The sequence below is a fragment of the Vipera berus genome (assembly GCF_964194415.1).
Source record: "Vipera berus genome assembly, chromosome: 3".
Classification (NCBI taxonomy): domain Eukaryota; kingdom Metazoa; phylum Chordata; class Lepidosauria; order Squamata; family Viperidae; genus Vipera; species Vipera berus.
Window position 1 is genome coordinate 3,605,262 of NC_138204.1, and position 20,818 is coordinate 3,626,079.

The following is a 20,818-nucleotide window of genomic DNA, read 5'->3' on the forward strand; positions in this document are numbered from 1 at the left end:
TAGAATAGAATAGAATAGAATAGAATAGAATAGAATAGAATAGAATAGAATAGAATAGAATAATGGAATAGAATAGAATAGAATAGAATAGAATAGAATAGAATAGAATAGAATAGAATAGAATAGAATAGAATAGAATAGAATAGAATAGAATAGAATAGAATAGAATAGAATAGAATAATGGAATAGAATAGAATAGAATAGAATAGAATAGAATAGAATAGAATAGAATAGAATAGAATAGAATAGAATAGAAGGTGGAAGGGACCTTGGAGGTCTTCTAGTCCAGCCCCCTGCTCAAGCAGGAGAACATATGCCATTTCAGACAAGTGACTGTCTAGTCTCTTCTTAAAAACCTCCAGTGAAGAAGCACCCAAGAATAATAGAATAGAATAAAGAATAGAAAATGATAAAATAATAGAACAGAATAGAAAATAATAATAGAATAGAATATTTATTTATTTATTTATTTATTTTTGGGACTTATATGCCGCCCTATCTCCGGAAGGACTCAGGGCGGCTAACAACAATAAAAACAACAATACAAAAGTTAAAAGAAATTAAATAAACAGCCCCAATAAATAAGTTAAACTAAACAATTAAAAATTAAAAAAAAACATTTTAAAAAACCCTGTCGTCAGTCCAGGTCAGCCTGATGGAAAAGGAATGTTTTAAGGCCGGAGATCCGGGGCCATCCGGAGCTCAAGGGGGAGCTGATTCCATAGGGCTGGTGCTCCCACAGAGAAGGCCCTCCCCCTGGGGGTCGCCAGCTGACACTGTCTAGCCGACGGCACCCTGAGGAGGCCCTCCCTGTGTGAGCGCACTAGGCGATGGGAAGTCGTCCCCGGCAGCAGACGGTCCTGCAAATATCCCGGAAATATAGAATAGAAAATATATAGAATAGAAAATAACAGAATAGAATAGAATAGCTGGAAGGGACCTTGGAGGTCTTCTAGTCCAACCCCCTGCTCAGGCAGGAAACCCTGTAGCATTTCAGACAAATGGTTCTTCCAGTTGCATGCCTGCTCAGATTATATTTCTGCAGATGTGAAAGACAGAAAGATAATCCAGCGGTCCCAGATTGCTTTAGGACGGGGGTCTCCAAACTTGGCAACTTTAAGACTTGTAGGTTTCAACGCCCAGAATTTCCCAGGCAACATGGGGAATTCTGGGAGTTGAAGTCTGCAAGCCTTAAAGTGGCCCACATTGAGAAACACTAGTTAGGGAATGCCCGTGATCCTTTGCTCCACACAAACGGTTGCATGAATAACGCCAATGATTTCAAGCACCATTTTCCTCAACTGGGATTTATAGATTAAAGGGTTGCGGCTGAAATCTTCGCCTCTAGGTGGCGCCAGAGGCCAAGTCTATGGCAAACTGCCACTGATTTTTTTTTAAATATACCAGATGAAACTCAATATTTGGCAATCTTTTAAAATTAGCTTCCTGTCCATTAGGCCTCAGAATAATGGTTAAAAGTGGGGAGGTGCCCTTGCAAATTGTGGGGGAAATATATAATCCTGCCTGCCTGCCTGTCTGTCTGAACCAAAGAGGACTGCAATTCTTTCTTTCTTTCTTTCTTTCTTTCTTTCTTTCTTTCTTTCTTTCTTTCTTTCTTTCTTTCTTTCTTTCTTTCTTTCTTTCTTTCTTTCTTTCTTTCTTTCTTTCTTTCTTTTTCTTCCTTCCTTCCTTCCTTCCTTCCTTCCTTCCTTCCTTCCTTCCTTCCTTCCTTCCTTCCTTCCTTCCTTTATTTCTTTTTCTCCACCTTCCTCCCTCCCTCCTTTCAATTTCTTTCTTTCTTTCTTTCTTTCTTTCTTTCTTTCTTTCTTTCTTTCTTTCTTTCTTTCTTTCTTTCTTTCTTTCTCTCTCTCTCTTTCTTTCTTTCTTTCTTTCTTTCTTTCTTTCTCTTTCTTTCTTTCTTCCTTCCTTCCTTCCTTCCTTCCTTTATTTCCTTTTCTCCACCTTCCTCCCTCCCTCCTTTCAATTTCTTTCTTTCTTCTTTCTTTCTTTCTTTCTTTCTTTCTTTCTTTCTTTCTTTCTTTCTTCCTTCCTTCCTTCCTTCCTTCCTTCCTTCCTTTATTTCTTTTTCTCCACCTTCCTCCCTCCTTTCAATTTCTTTCTTTCTTTCTTTCTTTCTTTCTTTCTTTCTTTCTTTCTTTCATTTATTTATTTATTTATTATTTTTCTTTCTTTCTTTCTTTCTTTCTTCCTTCCTTCCTTCCTTCCTTCCTTTATTTCTTTTTCTCCACCTTCCTCCCTCCCTCCTTTCAATTTCTTTCTTTCTTTCTTTCTTTCTTTCTTTTTCTTTCTTTCTTTCTTTCTTTCTTTCTTTCTTTCTTTCTTTTTCTTCCTTCCTTCCTTCCTTCCTTCCTTTATTTCTTTTTCTCCACCTTCCTCCCTCCCTCAATTTCTTTCTTTCTTTCTTTCTTTCTTTCTTTCTTTCTTTCTTTCTTTCTTTCTTTCTTTCTTTCTTCCTTCCTTCCTTCCTTCCTTCCTTCCTTTATTTCTTTTTCTCCACCTTCCTCCCTCCTTTCAATTTCTTTCTTTCTTTCTTTCTTTCTTTCTTTCATTTATTTATTTATTTATTTATTATTTTTCTTTCTTTCTTCCTTCCTTCCTTCCTTCCTTCCTTCCTTCCTTCCTTCCTTCCTTTATTTCTTTTTCTCCACCTTCCTCCCTCCCTCCTTTCAATTTCTTTCTTTCTTTCTTTCTTTCTTTCTTTCTTTCTTTCTTTCTTTCTTTCTTTTTCTTTCTTTCTTTCTTTCTTTCTTTCTTTCTTCCTTTCTTCCTTCCTTCCTTCCTTCCTTTATTTCTTTTTCTCCACCTTCCTCCCTCCCTCCTTTCAATTTCTTTCTTTCTTTCTTTCTTTCTTTCTTTCTTTCTTTCTTTCTTTCTTTTTCTCTCTCTCTTTCTTTCTTTCTTTCTTTCTTCCTTTCTTCCTTCCTTCCTTTATTTCTTTTTCTCCACCTTCCTCCCTCCCTCCTTTCAATTTCTTTCTTTCTTGCTTGCTTTCTCTTTCTTTCTTTCTTTCTTTTTTTCTCTTTCTTTCTTTCTTTCTTTCTTTCTCTCTCTCTCTCTTTCTCCTCCTTCCTTCCTTCCTCCCTTCTTTCTCTTTCTTTCTTTCTTTCTTTCTTTCTTTCTTTCTTTCTTTCTTTCTTTCTTTCTTTCTCTCTCTCTCTCTCTCTCTCTCTCTCTCTCTCTCTCTCTCTTCTTTCTTTCTTTCTTTCTTTCTTTCTTTCTTTCTTTTAATTTTAATTTGTCGTTTTAGATTTGTATTACTGTTTTTAACTGGGCATGGGTTTAATCTTTTTTTAATTTTTGTATTGTCTTTTTTATTTATGCCCTGTGAACCGCCCTGAGTCCCTACCAAGGAGAAGGGCGGTATACAAATTAAATAAAACTTGAAACTTGAAACTAAACTTTCTTTTTCTTTCCCCCCAAAAACTGGGTTCAATTTTCTCATAAATACCTGCCAATAAACCCATCCGTAAACAAGCAGACCCTCACATTTTTAACCAAAACACCATGATAAATGAGTCTCCTCGTATTCACCCTGGTTCACTTTGGGTGGTATTTTTGTTTATAAAGATGGGGGGGGGTGTCTTATGGCTTTATATGCGACTCTCTGCAGCAAATACAGCCCAGGCTTCATTGGCTGATCGGGGACTTCCTTGGAAAAGTGGCCAGTACAGTATTTGCTCAGGAAATCCCATATAAGGAAAAATAAAAATAATTAAGGACAACTTCCTGGGAAAGGCAGTCATTAGTTGTTTCTGATCAGCCCAGCTGCTTTGCTTAAAAGGCAGGTTTTAACATGAGTTCTGCCAATTTTGCAGATCTCAGAGGCTCTGCAAGGCGACACAATTTAATCATCGGGAAATGCAAAGGATTAAACAACAGGAAACTTTCTCACTAACACAGGGATTCTGCTGCAATTGGTCTTAGCATAGCTAGCGTAGTTTGCTGACCTGGGTTTAAGGTTAACAAAATGACAGAATAACAGAGCCGGAAGGGACCTGGCGGGGGGTCTTTAAGTCCAACCCCCTTGCTCAAGTAGGACAACTCCATCTGAAGCTGAAATATATCCAGGGAATATTTAAAAGGCAAAATGCCCTTTTAAAAGGGTTGTCTGAACGGCTTTCCCGGTGAAAGTATTGCTGGCTGATCCTTACACCAGGATAAATTTAATCTAATTAATCCAATTTATTGGATCTTTTTGAGGCCACACAACTCCAGAAAACAGACAAACAAACAGAAAAAGACTTGGGTAGTTTAGGACAAAAAAAAAGCACCCTTAAAAAAATCCAGCAATCACGTTTTTTTAAGAAAATAAAAATCGAGGTGCTTCACAAACACCCAGGGTTTCCCCACCTTGGTGACTTTTAGACACATGGACTTCAACTCCCAGAATTCCCCCGTCAGCCACGCTAGTGGGGGAATTCTGGGAATTGAAGTCCATGAATTCTAGGAGTTGGAAAGAGTGCAGAGAAGAGCAACCAAGATGATCAGGGGACTGGAGGCTAAAACATATGAAGAAAGGCTGCAGGAATTTGGGTATGTCTAGTTTAATGAAGAGAAGGACGAGGGGGAACATGATAGCAGTCTTCCAATATCTCAGGGGCTGCCCCAAAGAAGAGGGAGTCAAGCTATTCTCCAAAGCGCCCGAAGGCAGGACAAGAAGCAACGGATGGAAACTCATCAAGGAGAGAAGCAACCTGGAACTAAGGAGGAATTTCCAGGCAGAAAAATGAATGGAATAGCTTGTCTCCTGTAGTTGCACTGGAAAGAGTCCAGAGAAGAGCAACAAAGATGATTAGGGGACTGGAGGATCAAACATATGAAAAAAGGTTGCTGCAATTGGGTAGGTCTAGTCTAATGAAGAGAAGGACGAGGGGGGACATGATAGCAGTCTTCCAATATCAGAGGGGCTGCCATAAAGAGGAGGGGGTCACATTATTCTCCAAAGCACCAGAGGGCAGGACGAGAAACAATGGTTGGAAACTGGTCAAGGAGAGAAGCAACCTAGAACTAAGGAGAAACTTCCTGACAGTGAGAACAATTAACCAGTGGAACGATTTGCCTCCAAAAGCTGTGAATGCTCCAACACTGGAAGTTTTTAAGAAGAGACTGGACAGCCATTTGTCTAAAATGGTATAGGGGTTCCTGCCTGAGCAGGGGGTTGGACTAGATGACCTCCAAGGTCCCTTCCAACTCTGTTTATTCTATTCTATTCTCTTCTATTCTCTTCTCTTCTATTCTCTATTCTCTCTTCTCTTCTCTTCTCTTCTCTTCTCTTCTATTTTGTGTTCTATTCTATTCTTGTTTTATTCTGTTCTATTCTATTCTATTCTATTCTCTCTTCTCTTCTCTTCTCTTCTCTTCTCTTCTCTTCTCTTCTCTTCTCTTCTCTTCTATTCTATTCTCTTCTCTTCTATTCTATTCTATTCTATTCTATTTCACGGTGCTCCATCCACGGACATTTTCAAGAAGACACTAGACAACCATTTGACTGGAAAGGTGTAAGGTCTCCTGCCTCGAGCAGGGGGATAGACTAGAAGACCTCTGAGGTTCCTTCCAGGCCCTATGATTCTATGGTTTATGTGGGGCCCTTGGCATTCTCCCAGCCTGGCTGTTTATTTGCAAGCATTTCATTGCCCAACTAGGCAGCCTTTTCAGCTGCTCAACTCAGCTCTACTTGTGGGAAGGAGCAGATAACTGCGGAGCAAGAAGACCTGCGCGACGAGAGAGGACCGAAACTAAGGATGATCTGAGGAGTTCCTCTCCTGCTCCAGTTTTACACCCTGTTGGATCCATCCTCTCCTCTCCGTCTGGACCACATTTGACCAAACGTTGCCTCCGGTCCAGCCAGAGATATGACCCTTTCCAGCTGCAGCCTTTGGTGATCCATATAGATTTTCGGCATCTGCTTCTAGTACCCATCGCGCATCCCCAGTCGGTTGCCATGGCAACAGTCTCCCCGTCCCTCCCTGCCTCCCTCCCCCCTCCCAGCTCGTGGCAAGGAGGGAGGGAGGGAGGGAGGGAGGGAGGGGGCGGCTGGAGAGCAAGACAAAAGAGGGGGAGGCCCTCAGCTGTTCCGCCTGCAATTACCTGCCTCAGAAACAGACAGATCGTAATTGCTTTCCCATTAGCCCAGATCCCGGGCTTGTTCCCCACCCCCAAACCTCAAACCCCCCCCCCCAGTTTGCCCCGGGGACTCTGAACAAGCAGCTGGCTGGGAGAAGGGAAGAATAAAAGGGGTGTGTGTGTGTGAATTGGTGCCCAATTTTTAAAACTGAAGCCAGAGGCTAAAATAAAATAAGGGATGAAAGCACCAAGATTGGCACCTGGCTGCTCTGTCTGTCTGTCCGTCCGTCCGTCCATCCATCCATCCATCCATCCATCCATCCATCCATCCATCTATCTATCTATCTATCTATCTATCTATCTATCTATCTATCTATCTATCTATCTATCTATCTATCCTATCATCTACAATCACTATCATCCTGTCTCATCTATCTGTCTATCCATCCATCCATCCATCCATCCATCATCTCTCTCTCCCTCTATCACCTATCTATCTAGCATCTACCTATCTATCAATCATTTATCTAGTTATGTTAGCTGCGAAGTCGTGTCCGACCCATCACGACCTCATGGACCACGTTCCTCCAGGCCTTCCTGTCCTCTACCATCTTCTGGAGTCCATCTTGGCTCACGCCTCCTGCTTCAGTGACTCCATCCAGCCACCTCATTCTCTGTCGTCCCCTTCTTCTATTGCCCTCGATCTTTCCCAGCATTAGGCTCTTCTCCAGTGAGTCCTTCCTTCTCATTAGGTGGCCAAAGTATTTGAGTTTCAGCTTCAGGATCTGGCCTTCTAAAGAGACAGACAGACAGATACGTAGATATATGAATATATATTCATCTATCTGTCTATCTTCTATCTGTTTATCATCTGTCTATCTATCTGTCTATCTATCTATCTATCTATCTATCTATCTATCTATCTATCTATCTATCTATCTATCTATCTATCTATCCATCCATCCATCCATCCATCCATCCATCCATCCATCTATCCATTTATCTCTACCATCTCTGTGTATGTCTCTCTCTCTCTTTCTTTCTCCCTTTTGATTCCATTTCTGTTTACGTACGTTTTCTTCCTATTGGATATAATTTCCCCCCCCCCTCCTCGTGGTGTTTCCAAGCAGGGTTGCAGTGGCTGGGTGTTTTTGTATCCCTGCCTGGCAACTCCGTTTTTCACTGCATGACCTCACAACTGCCCAGTCGTGTGAGATCGAAGGGACCATCTAAATCACATCAAACAAATAACATAAAAATATAATATAATAAAATATAATAAAATATAAAATATAAATTAAAATAAAACAGAATAGAATAGAATAGAATAATAAAATAAAATAAAATAAAATAAAATAATAAAATAATAAAATAAAATAAAAATATAATATAATAAAATATAATAAAATATAAAATATAAATTAAAATAAAACAGAATAGAATAGAATAGAATAATAAAATAAAATAAAATAAAATAAAATAAAATAAAATAATAAAATAAAATAAAATAAAATAAAATAAAATAAAATAAAATAAAATAAAATAAAATAAAATAAAATAAATAAAATAAAATAATAAAATAAAATAAAAAATGTCCCAGGTGAGGGTGTCTGTTCTCATGGTCCAAAAAGTCAAGATCGCAGCCACAGAGCAGGACGGCTGTTCAACGTCTCCTGCATTGCCATTGGGACTTTTTGAGCCAGGGCCCCCAGCAGAGACCCCTTGCCCTGCAGAGGGAGAGTCAGAAGCCCCCCCTCCCTCTTAACTTCCCCCACCCTCAGGAGGCGTGATTATTAAATCAGCATAAATTGGCAAGTGAATAAACCCTACTACAGATTGCCCTTTCTTTTCATGACCTCTAGACAGATGCTCTCTGAAAAGAGGCATTTTTTTTCCAGAACAGGAATCCATTTTAATGTTATTATCTTATTCAATTTAGAGCCAACCAAACTTCATGGTGACTTTTCCCAAATGCTGCCAATCCAGCATTTGGGCAACACGGATGCTTCTTAAAAGGATGCAGGTACTTTAGAATAGAATAGAATAGAATAGAATAGAATAGAATAGAATAGAATAGAATAGAATAGAATAGAATAGAATAGAATAGAATAGAATAGAATAGAACAAACAGATTGTAGAATAGAGTAGAATAGAATAGAATAGAATAGAATAGAATAGAATAGAATAGAATAGAATAGAATAGAATAGAATAGAATAGAATAGAAGAATAGAATAGATATTTATATATATAAAGAATGCAAATGACCAGCTGTCTGCAAGGAATATAAAAATCCAGATGCCCTCTGAAAAAGCACCTTTACGATAAAATGAATTGAACGATCTACACTCAGCCATCCCGAGTCCCAGATCTGGACTGCAAAACTCCACCCATCCTCTAGGGGGCTGAAAAGAGAACATTTGCTGCCCTCTAGAGGTCATTTGGGTCTCAGAGCTCTTCTCGGCTGCGTAAATGCGCTCCTACATTATTTGCACCTACGCTTTCCACGCCCGCTGGAAGGCATCTCCGTCACAGCCAGCCGGAGAAGCACGTGGGCTGTGGCACACGCGTGTGCGCAGGCTGTCCTAAGCTGGCCTTCCAACAAACACAGGCTGTCGTGTTTGCAACACACTTTTGAGTCAGAAAGTTGGCCAAGCAGGGGGGGTGAGGCTTGTCATCGCTTGTGCGAACACGCAACGCTGCCTTCTGTTGCCTCCCCACCCCGCGATAGCCTCTCCCAAGTCTTCACAGCTGTTTGTATGAAATGGCATCAGGTCTGCTGCCTGAGCAGGGGAGTGGACTAGAAGACCTCCAAGGTCCCTTCCAGCTTAAGAGGCAGTCATCAGTTTACAACCGTTGATTTAGTGATTTCGCTACCGTTGAAACTCACAGTGGCCCCCGAAAAAGGAGACTTGCTCCTTTTCCACCCTAACGACCGTGGCGGCATCTCTGTGATCACACGATCCAGATTCAAAAGCTTGGCCACCGACTCGTGCTTACGACAGTCGCAGCGTCCCGGGGTCACGTGATCCCCTTTTGCGTCCTTCTGACAAGTGAAGCCAACGGGGGAAGCCAAGGTTCATTTAACAACCGCGTTACTCACTTAACGACTGAGGGATCCACTTAACAACCGTGGCGAGAAAGGTCGTGAAATGGGGCGAAGCTCATTTAGCGGCTGCCTCACGTAGCAACCGTTCGGGGCTCCAGCGTGGTCGTAAGTCGAGGACCCCCTGTATTCTGTTCTGCTCAGTTCCTGCAGATTCTTTTTTGTTGTTGTTGTTTTTCTTTCCTCCCAACGTGCCCGGGACGTTCTCGTCAGGGCTAAAATCCCAGCTGGCATTTGGTGGGAGTTGATAACCATCCCCATCATCCCCCCGTCTTCTGGGTCGCCCCCCCAAATTCCCATTGCAGGTAATAATTGCCTGGTTGGTTCCCCTGAGCTGAGATTGGGAAGGCGGGGAGAAAATGTTGCTTTTTCTTTGTGTTCATTTTGGTTTCATACTATTAAAAAAACCCCTGAAGCTGGATTAGTAAGGGGGGGGGGAATGGTGGAATGAATATTTCCTCCCTCCCTCCTTTTTCTTTCTTCCCTCCTCTCTCTCTTCCTCCCTCCCTCCTTTCTCCCTCCTTCCTTCCTTTTTCTTCCTTCCTTCCTTCCTTTCTCTCCCTCCCTCCCTCTTTTCTTTCTTTCTTTCTTTCTTTCTTTCTTTCTTTCTTTCTTTCTTTCTTTCTTTCTTTCTTTCTTTCTTTCTTTCTTTCTCTCCTTCCTTTCTTCCTCTTTCTTTCTTTCTTTCTTTCTTTCTTTCCCTCCCTCCCTCCCTATTCCTTCCTTCCTTCCTTCCTTCCTCTGTTCCCTTCCTTTCTCTTTCTTCTTTCTTTCTTTCTTTCTTTCTTTCTTTTTCTCTTTCTTTCTTTCTTTCTTTCTTTCTTTCTTTCCCTCCCTCCCTCCCTCCCTCCCTATTCCTTCCTTCCTTCCTTCCTTCCTTCCTTCCTTCCTTCCTTCCTTCCTTCCTTTCTTCCTTCCTTCCTTTTTCCCTTCCTTCCTTTCTTTCTTTCTTTCTTTCTTTCTTTCTTTCTTTCTTTCTTTCTTTCTTTCTTTCTTTCTTTCTTTCCCTCCCTCCCTCCCTCCCTCCCTCCCTTTCTCCCTATTCCTTCCTTCCTTCCTTCCTTCCTTCCTTCCTTCCTTCCTTCCTTCCTTCCTTCCTTCCTTCCTTCCTTCCTTCCTTCCTTCCTCTCTCTCCTTTTCCCTCTTTCTCTCTCCCAACTGTAATTGCAGGCTGAAAGGGAAAGGCAAAGGCTACCTGTAATCCGTTCTAGTTCCTTAGCCCAGCGATCCTGAAAAGGATATTTCCCAGATTAAAATTCTCATTCCCAGACCAGCACATCCTTCTGTGCTGGGGGTCAAAGTTGATTTCCTGATTTGCAGCTCAGCCATTATCAGGCTCACGTACACACACACACACACACACCCAGTTCCACGCTAAACACCCCCCCCCCGCTCCACAGAGCTGTTCCGACCCATCAGCTTCCCCCTCCAGACTGGAGTCCCATGGAATGCAATGACGCCCAAAGGGTCAAGCTCTGCATGTCTTTTAAGTAAAAGAATTCGAGATTGCTTCCCACGGAAAGTTTGTCTGCTGGCTAAAATAAGCCCCGCTGAGCTTCTTCAGCCTAAAATGATCCCCGAGGAAGCTAGAATTTCTTCCCCTTCTGCCGGGGCACCCCAAAATAGGGTGCTCATTAACAAGGGATCCAATCTGGAAATTCCTGGACAGCAAGAACATTGAATCAGCGGAAGAGGGGTGGGTGCTGGAGGTTTTTAGGAAGAGACTGGAGAGCCATTGGATGGTATATATTAAGGTCTCTTGCCTTGGGTAGGGGGGTTGGACTAGAAGACCTCTGAGGCCCCTTCCAGCTCTAGGAGTGTGGGGTGCTTCCTGCTCTATGAGCTTGGTTCTTTTCCTGCAGACGTTTCATGACCAAACTAGGTAACGTCGTCAGTGGAATGATGATATTACCTAGTTTGGTCATGAAATGCCGTAAAGAAAGCCACCAAGGGCAGAAAGCACCAAGGACCCCACAATCTTCCTCCTCTTCTAATTCTTTTCTTTCCTCTTCCTCTTCCTCCTCCTCCTCCTTTACTCCTCAGAAACCCCTTCCTTCTGGCACTGATGATGTTCCCTTGTTGGGTCGTGAAATGTCTGCAAGGAAACAACCCAGCTCAGAGAGCACCAAGGACCCCACAGTCCTCCTCCTCCTCCTTTTCACAACCCCCCCCCTCCCTTCTAGCACTGATGATATTACTTAGTTGGGTAAGTAAACTACCAAGCTCAGAAAGCACCAAGGACCATACAGTCCTCCTCCTCCTCCTCCTTCCTCTTCTTCCTCTTCCTCTTTGCAAACCTCACTCCTTCCAACACTGATGATGTTCCCTAGTTTGGTAATGAAACATCTACAAGAAAACCACCCAGCTCAGGGAGCACCAAGAACCCCACAGTTCTCCTCCTCCTCCTCCTCCCCCTCCTCTTCCTCCTCCTCCTCCTCTCTACAACCCCCATTCCCTTCTAGCGCTGATGATGTTCCCTAGTTGGGTCATGAAACGTCTGCAAGAAAACCACCCAGCTCAGAGAGCACCCAGGACCCTACGGTTGTCGTCTCCTCCTCCTCCTCCTCCTCCTCCTCCTCCTCCTCCTCCTCCTCCTCCTCCTCCTCCTCCTCCTCCTCCTCCCAACCCACAGTCCCTTTTAGCATTGATGATGTTACCTAGTTGGGTCATGAATGAATGAGTGAACCTTTATTGTCAAAGTACAACCATGTATACATTGAGATTGGCTGAGCCTCCCTTCGTGCCCCCACCCCAAACTCACAGTGACAACAAACCCTCCATCTTATAGAGAATACCAAGGACCCCACAGTCGTCTTCCTCCTCCTCTTCCTCCTCCTCCTCCTCCTCCTCCTCCCTTCTAGCACTGATGATGTTACCTAGTTGGGTCATGAAATGTCTGCAAGAAAACAACCAAGCTCAGAGATCACCAAGGACCCCACAATCTTCCTCCTCCTCCTCCTCCTCCTCCTCCTTCCTCCTCCTCCTCCTCCTCCTCCTCCTCCTCCTCCTCCTCCTCCTCCTCCTCCCAACCCACAGTCCCTTTTAGCATTGATGATGTTACTTAGTTGGGTCATGAATGAATGAGTGAACCTTTATTGTCAAAGTACAACCATGTATATATTGAGATTGGCTGAGCCTCCCTTCGTGCCCCCACCCCAAACTCACAGTGACAACAAACCCTCCATCTTATAGAGAATACCAAGGACCCCACAGTCGTCTTCCTCCTCCTCCTCCTCCTCCTCCTCCTCCTCCTCCTCCTCCTCCTCCTCCTCCTCCTCCTCCTCCTCTCTGCTGAATCCCGCTCCCTTCTAGCACTGATGATGTTACTAGTTCGGTCATGAAAAGTATGCAAGAAAACCATCAAGCTCAGAGAATACCAAGGACCCCACAGTCATCGTCCTCCTCCTCCTCCTCCCCCTCCCTTCTAGCAGTGATGATGTTCCCTAGTTTGGTAATGAAGGATCTGGAAGAAAACCCCAAAGCTCAGAGAGCACCAAGGACCCCACAGTTCAGCCCTGAGCCACCAGCATCCTCTCCTGCCAGCCCTCTGATTCCATGAACTCCTATAATTGATTCTTCCCACTCCAGACAGCAGCCTCCAGATCTGCTTTTAGCACCGCTGGCGGAGAGGAAGCAGCAGAAAAATCCAGGGGCTTCATCAGGGCAATTGCAGGCCGGCTTCCCGCAAGGCAGACGCTTGGCCCCAAAAAACCCCTTAGCAAATAATAATGACAATAATAATAATAATAATAGTAACAACAACAACAACAACAACAACAACAACAACAACCACCTATGACGCCCTGTGCAAACAGCTCAACCGTCAATGCGGGCAGCTGCTTGAAAAACCATGCCAGATTTTTGAATTGTTGTGTCCCCCCCCCCCCCCCCGCGCTCAGCTCAAATTGCATTTCAATAGACTTGCATTCACCAGACTTGGCAGCTGGGAAGAAGCATCGGGGAAAAAAAACAGTAAGAACCAAAAAAAAACCCACCACCTCGGAAGAGAAGCCTTACAGATAGTTCCTCAATTTACGACTGCTCGCTTAGCGACCGTTCAAATTATGACAGACCTTCTCAGGGGTACCTGAGAAGTACCGAAGTTCAGATAGCTGCACTCCACCTCCTCCTCCTCCTCTTCCTCCTCTTCCTCTTCTTCTTCTTCTTCTTCTTCTTCTCCTCCTCCTCCTCCTCCTTCTCTTCTTCTTCTTCTTCTTCTTCTTCCTCCTCCTCCTCCTTCTTCTTCTTCTTCTTCTTCTTCTTCTTCTTCTTCTTCTTCTTCTTCTTCTTCTTCTTCTTCTTCTTCTTCTTCTTCTTCCTCCTCCTCTTCCTCCTCCTCCTCCTCCTCCTCCCTTCCAGCACTGATGATGTTCCCTAGTTGGGTCATGAAACATTTTCAAGAAAACTACCAAAGTCAGAGAGCACCGAGGATCCCACAGTCCTTCTGCTCTTCTTCCTCCTCCTCCTCCTCTCCAAAAGCCCCACTCTCTTCTAGCACTGATGATGTTCCCTAGTTGGGTCATGAAACGTTTGCAAGAAAACAGCCCAGATCAGGTAGCTCCCAGGACCCCACACTCCTCTTCCTCTCCCCCTCCTCCTCCTCCTCCCTTCTAGCACTGATGACGTTATCCAGTTGGGTCATGAAACGTCTACAAGGAAACCACCCAGCTCAGAGAGCACCAAGGACCCCACGGTCCTCCTCTTCCTCTTCCTCTTCTTATCCATAAACACCTCCCCCCTCCTTGTAGCACTGAGAATGTTCCATAGTTGGGTTGTTAAAACGTTTGCAAGAACTCCAGCAGGGAGGGGGAGGGAGGGAGGGAGGGAGAGAGAGAGAGAGAGAGAGAGAGAGAGAGAGAGAGAGAGAGAGAGAGAGAGAGAGAGAGAGAGAGAGAGAGAGAGAGAAGCAAAGCACTGGGAATTCTTTCAGGCAGGTGGCTGTGACTTTCCAGGTGAGACCATGGACTAGGGGGTCTTTCGCCCAGGTTCGCCTGGTGCGCCAGTTGCGGCCCTATCTGGACCGGGATGCCCTGTGTACGGTCACTCATGCGCTCGTGACCTCTCGCCTGGACTACTGCAATGCTCTTTACATGGGGCTCCCCTTGAAGACCACTCGGAGGCTCCAACTGGTACAGAATTCGGCCGCGAGAGTTGTCTTGGGAGTTTCCCGGTACTCCCATGTTACACCTTTGCTCCACGAGCTGCATTGGTTACCAGTTGTCTTCCGGGTGAGATTCAAGGTGCTGGTTATGGTCTTTAAGTCCCTACATGGCATGGGTTCGGAGTACCTCGGGGACCACCTGCTGCCGGTGTCAACTTCCCTCCGCCCTGTGCGTTCCCACAGAGAGGGCCTCCTCAGGGTGCCTCCGGTCAGGGAATGCCGACTGGTGGCCCCCAGGGGGAGATCCTTCTCTGTGGGCGCTCCGGCGCTATGGAACCAACTGCCGGTTGAGCTCCGGGTGGCACCGGACCTTCGCTCCTTCCGGCGCGGTCTGAAGACCCATTTATTTGAACAAGCTGGCCTGGCCTGATGGGGGACGTTAGGGTTTTTAATGGGTTTTTATACTGTTACTGTTTTTATCTGGGCAATTGTTTAATTCTCTTTTAATTTTTGTATTTTCTACTTATTTATATATGCCCTGTTCACCGCCCTGAGTCCTTCGGGAGAAAGGCGGTATACAAATTTAATAAAATACAAATACAAATACAAATCTGGCTTGCAATTGGCTTCCTCTGAGACAGACAGGGTCCCGGGGGTGGGGGGGAGAGACGCAGGGATGGAACCAGGTTGCGCTAGACCAGGGGTGGGGCTGTCTCAGGAATTCTGGGAGTTGAAGCCCACAAGTCATGAAAGAGCCAAGGTTCCCCATCCCTGTAAGCAAGACCATGGTTTCGTGGTTTGGGCAAGCTGGCTGAGCCAGGAGGCTTAACCCACCCATCAGCTGGGAACGGATCCAGCCCAGCCTTTGAGCAGCACGCCTCTTCCCCTCCCCCCTCTAGGGATCACCACGTGGTCTCCCATCCCAAGGATCAAAGAAGGCCAAACCCTTCCAGAGATCAATCAGTCAAGGTTGCTTTTCAATAACAGTCAATTTTTCTTTTTTTAAAGAAAACAGGAGGAAAGGGATTAAGGACAATTGTCTGGGCATCCGGCTCTAAAGAATCACTCACCTTATCCAAGATGCCCTGTTCTTCCCTATTTTATTTCTTCCTCTTTCTTTTTTTTTTTCTTTTTCGCAATTTGACCCCTCCCCCTCCTCTGGGCTAGGGAATTCTGGGAGTTGAAGTCCATCCCTCTTAAAGGCGCCCCGCTTGAGAAACGCTGCAGTGAGGGGGATGTGGCAGAGGAAGCCAAGCGTGTCTTCTCCCAGCCTGTTGGTTACTTATATATTTACATTTATGGGCTACCCAACTCCAGGGGACCCGTTTGACCTGCGGCTGCCCTTCATTCAGACACCTTTTGCTGTGGCTTATCTCGGCCGGCCTCCCTCATTCGGTCCCAGCTTGCTAGATTATTCCTCCTTCCCCCCTCCCTCCCTCCCTCCTCTTCCCATCCCTCCTTCTTCCTTTCTCTCTCTCTCTCTCTCCTGCCTTCCGTTTCCCCTTTTCTTCTTCCATTTTGCCAGTCCTCAATTCCTTCTTTCCTCTCTCCCTCCTTCCCCTTTCTTCTCTTCCTATTCGCTTCCTTCCCCGGCTCCCCCTCTTAGTGTGTTTCCTTCCTTCCTTCCTTCCTTCCTTCCTTCCTTCCTTCCTTCCTTCCTTCCTTCCTTCCTTCCTTCCTTCCTTCCTTCCTTCCTTCCTTCCCTTCTCTTTTCTTCACTCTTTCTCTTCCTTCTCCTTCCCTTTTTTCCACCTTTCTCCCTTCCTTCCCTTTTTGCTTCCTTCCCTTTTCCTCTCCTCCTTCCTTCCTCCCCCTTTCCTTCCTCTTCCTCCCCTTTCCCTCCCTTCTTTCCTTCCTTCCCTCCGTTCTTCCCTTTCTTTTCCTTCATTCCTTCCCTGTTTTCCTCCTTTCCCCTCTTCTTCCTCCCTTTTCCCTCCCCACTTTCTTGCTTTTTTCCCCCTCCCCCCTCCCTCCCTCCCTCCCTCCCTCCTTTCTTCTCCTCCTCTTTCCCCCAGCTGACCCACCTTCCTCCCTTCCTCCTCCACTCTCTTCTCTTTCTCCCAGCCTTCCTTCCAGAAACGTGCTGGACAGATCCATCCAAGTACGTATAAGTCCTGGCCAGAGGCGAGAGACTAGCCTTGAGAGACTCACCGCCCTGAGTCCTTCGGGAGAAGGGCGGTATAAAAATTAAATTATTATTATTATTGCAGTGTATGCCTCCCAGCATACACAAAGGGACAGCACAGCAGGAGGCTGATGGTGCAGATCAGCAGAGGGGTTGGACAGCTCCGGGCGATGACTGCTCACTCAGGATAAGCCTAATGAGTTAAGCTGTTGACAGCCCCAGGCATGGTCAGCCTGGTGGGAAGCCAGGATCTACACCCATTGTCACCTGCACTGGCAGGAAGCCCAGGTTTGAACTGATCCACCTGGGCAGGTACAAATAGACGCCAGGCTTCCCTGTTTCCCCAGTTCGTTCTGTTCAGAATAAACTCATCTTCACCCCAGCTCTGTGTCCGTCTCTATGTGAAGCACGCGACTTTACAATTATTATTATTATTATTATTATTATTATTATTATTATTATTATTATTATTATTATTATTATGTCCCTCAGTGACAAAGCAAGGGGTATCCTTCTCCGTTTTAACAATCCCCCCACCTCAAATTAGAGCAGCCCCTTTGGGCTCCCCCTCCGATTCACCCCATCTCATTTTCAGTCCCTCTGTCTCCCCCCCCCCTCGGGCTTTATTCAACCCAACCCAGAGTAAAACAGAAAAGAGACACAACAGGGCTGTATTTAAAGAACAAGACTTTAATACAAATAAATTTACAGGACTTGTGTTCTTCCCCTCCCTCCCTCCCTTCCCCACCGCCACACTTCCTCCATATTAAATCTTCAGCACAAAGGAACGTGTACAAATATAACCGAAAGAGCAGACAGGGGAAAGGGGGAAAAAAAATTATAAATAGCAGAAACAGTCGTTGCAGGTCCGTCGTTCTTGGAATACAAGGGGAGGATGCCTGTTCACAAACACACACTCACATGCAGTACACACTTAGTGTCTCCCCACAGAGATGAAGGGGGAACCTCCAGCGGGCTAACAGTTACCAAAATTTGCCAATTCCCAAATCAACCTGTTTCCGTGATTCTCAGCTGAACTGGGTTCTCTTAACCAACTTGGTTTTTTTTAAATCAAACATCAATTAAACAATGGTTTAAACATCCTGTCCAGCTCCCCTAGAAGTCAAACTGGTGGGGTCATTGACCAAACAAGATATGAGACTCTAGGTCAGGGGTCTTCAAACGTGGCCCTTTTATGACTTGTGGACTTCAACTCCCAGAATTCCTCAGCCAGGCACGAGTGCCTGGCTGAGGAATTCTGGGAGTTGAAGTCCACCAGTCATAAAAGGGCCACGTTCGAAGACCCCCTGCTCTAGGTGGGTTTGCCCATCACACTAAGCTGGATAAAAGGCAAAAATTGTGGTTGGGAGGGATTAAATACTTGTCGTTAACATGGAGTGTGTATTAAGCCATCGGCTTATGTCCGGTTTGGGCACTGCGAATTATATGAGCCAGCCGTGTGCTGCAGCTGCCAAAAAAGCCAACGCAATCCTTGGTTGCATCAATAAGAGGGATAGAATCAAGATCACGTGAAGTGTTAATATCACTTTACAACGCCTTGGTAAGGCCACACTTGGAATACGGCATCCAGTTTTGGTCACCGCGATGTAAAGAAGATGTCGAGACTCTAGAAAGAGTGCAGAGAAGAGCAACAAAGATGATGGGGGGGACTGGAGGCTAAAACATATAAGGACCGGTTGCTGGAATTGGGAATGTCTAGTTTAATGAAGAGAAGGACCAGGGGGGACATGATAGCAGTGCTCCAATATTTGAGGGGCTGCTATAAAGAAGAGGGGGTCAATTTCTTTTCCAAAGCCCCCGAAGGCAGGACAAGAAGCAACGAACGGAAACTGCTCAAGGAGAGAAGCAACCTGGAACTAAGGAGAAATTTCCTGAAAGTGAGAACAATTAATTGAGGGACCAAATTGCCTCCAGAAGCGGTGAATGCTCCAACACTGGAAGTTTTTAAGAAGAGACTGGACGGCCATTTGTCTGAAATGGTATATAGGGTTTCCTGCCTGAGCAGGGGGGTTGGACTAGATGACCTCCAAGGTCCCTCCCAAGTCGGTTATTCTGAATGGAAGAATTTGTTAAGCTGGACGTCACGTGTTGGGTTAACTCAGCCACTTCATAACCCCCAGCGGTGGAATCCTGACATTTTCGGGACAATTTTTTCCTTCTCTCTCGTGAAACGTTTTCCTACGGAATCACTGCCAACAATGTCTATTTCGGATCTCCAGGTGTCCTATCGCAGCTTTAGCCAGGGCTGATGGGAACTGAAGTCCCGCATAATTGAAAAAAAAAATCCCATCTTAATGGGGAAGGGTGTTCTGAGATTGAAAAACAGAGGAAGAAGATCTTTGGAACCTTCTGACACATGTCAAAGGATCTGTTAGGGCGATACGAACAATATTCATGAAACGCAGAGATAAGCCAAAGGATTTGGAAGGGTCAAAGAGCTATTCTAGATCAGGGGTCTTCAAACTCGGCCCTTTTATGACTCGTGGACTTCAACTCCCAGAATTCCTGAGCCAGAGTGCCTGGCTGAGGAATTCTGGGAGTTGAAGTCCATGAGTCATAAAAGGGCCGAGTTTGAATACCCTTGTTCTAGATGTTTCAGGGTGCTGGGGGAGGGTTAAAGTACAGTAGCTGGTAGTCCTCGATTTACGACCCACAATTTAGCCTAGGATTTTTGTTGCTCAGCGAGAGTTGTTCAGTGACTTTTGCCCCCATTTCACGACCTTCCTTGCCACAGTGGTTAACTAAATCATTGCGGTTGTTAAGTGAGTCACATGCTCGTTAAGTGAACCTGCTTTCCCCGTGGGCTTTGAAGGTGGCAAAAAGGGATCACCTGACCCCCCGGGACACTGGAACCGTCATAAATACGAGTCAATTGCCGTGAGTTTTGATCGAGGCGGCCACTGGGATGCTGCAAAGGTGGCAAGTTTGAAAATGGCCTCATTTCTTTTCAGTCCCGTCGTAACCTTGAACGGTCACTAAACGAATCGTGGCAATTCGAGGACTATCTGCATCTGAAGAATGGCCCCTTAGAAAGAACAGACCTAAAAGGCGTGCGCTCGCAAAAATGTCTGGCTTCCTCTGTCTGCTCCAGGACATAAAACCACAGGCCAAAGCAACTGCATTGGGTCCTGCCTCGGGCAGGGGTTGGACTAGATGACCTCTGTGGTCTCATCCAGACTCACATTCTAGGACTTTCTGATATCGGAGATGGCAACTCTCCGCCTCCTTTAGCCAGCGGAGGCATAATAATAATAATAATAATAATAATAATAATAATAATAATAATAATAATAATAATAATAATAATAATAATAATAATAATAATAATAATAATAAAAAAGTTGGAAGGGACCTTGGGGGTCATCTAGTCCAACCCTCTGCTCAGGCAGGAAACCCCATAGCTGACTCAGGAATTCTGGGAGTTGAAGCCCATGAGTCATAAAAGAGCCAAGGTTGCCTACCCTTGCCGGCCTATCCCATTTCAGACAAATGGCTGTCCAGTCTCTTCTTAAAAATTTCCAGTGATGGAGCACCCACAGCTTCTGGAAGCAGGTAGTTCCACTGGTTAATTGTCCTCATTGTCAGGAAATTCCTCCTTAGTTCCAGGTTGCTGCTTCTCTCCTTGATGAGTTTCCATCCGTTGCTTCTTGTCCTGCCTTCAGGGGCTTTGGAGAAGAGCTTGACTGCCTCTTCTTTGGGGCAGCCCCTGAGATACTGGAAGGCTGCTATCCTGTCACCCCTCGTCCTTCTCTTCATTAAACCAGACATCCCCAGTTGCAGCCACCGTTCCTTGTATTGTCCAGCACATCGGGCAGCTGGCACCATTGGGCCAGACTGCCCATGCCAGGCCAGGAAATGCTTTCCCCATTGAAATCTTGCCCATCCCGTTCCCACAAAGTCACCTGCACTCTCTGAGCTGGAAGGCAAAGCTGGAAGGCCTTTCTCCAACAGAGCTAACCGTTCCGCTGAACAAAGATGGACAGGAAGGTGGCTAGAGAGAGGCTGGACTACGATACGCTCAGACACAAAGGATTGTGTTTCGCGCACAACGTGCCAGGCTTGGCTAAAAACCTACCGGCGTGATTTGCAGATCGAGGTGTGTTGTTTTTTTTCCCCTCCAGGAGGGAGAAAAAAGCAATGGAAAATTGGAAAGCAAAAAAAAAAAAAGCAAAAAAATATCACAAAAGCATTTTGCCCGAATCTGCCACTTCCCAAGCTTGATGGACTGTACAACTCCCCTCATCCCCAGCACAATACAGGTAGTCCTCCACTTACGGCCACAACCGAAGCCCCAAAATCTCCGTTGCTGAACGGGACGGTTGCTAAGTGAGCTTTGCAACCTCTTACGACCTTTTCTCCACGCTCGTTAAGCGAATCGCCGCC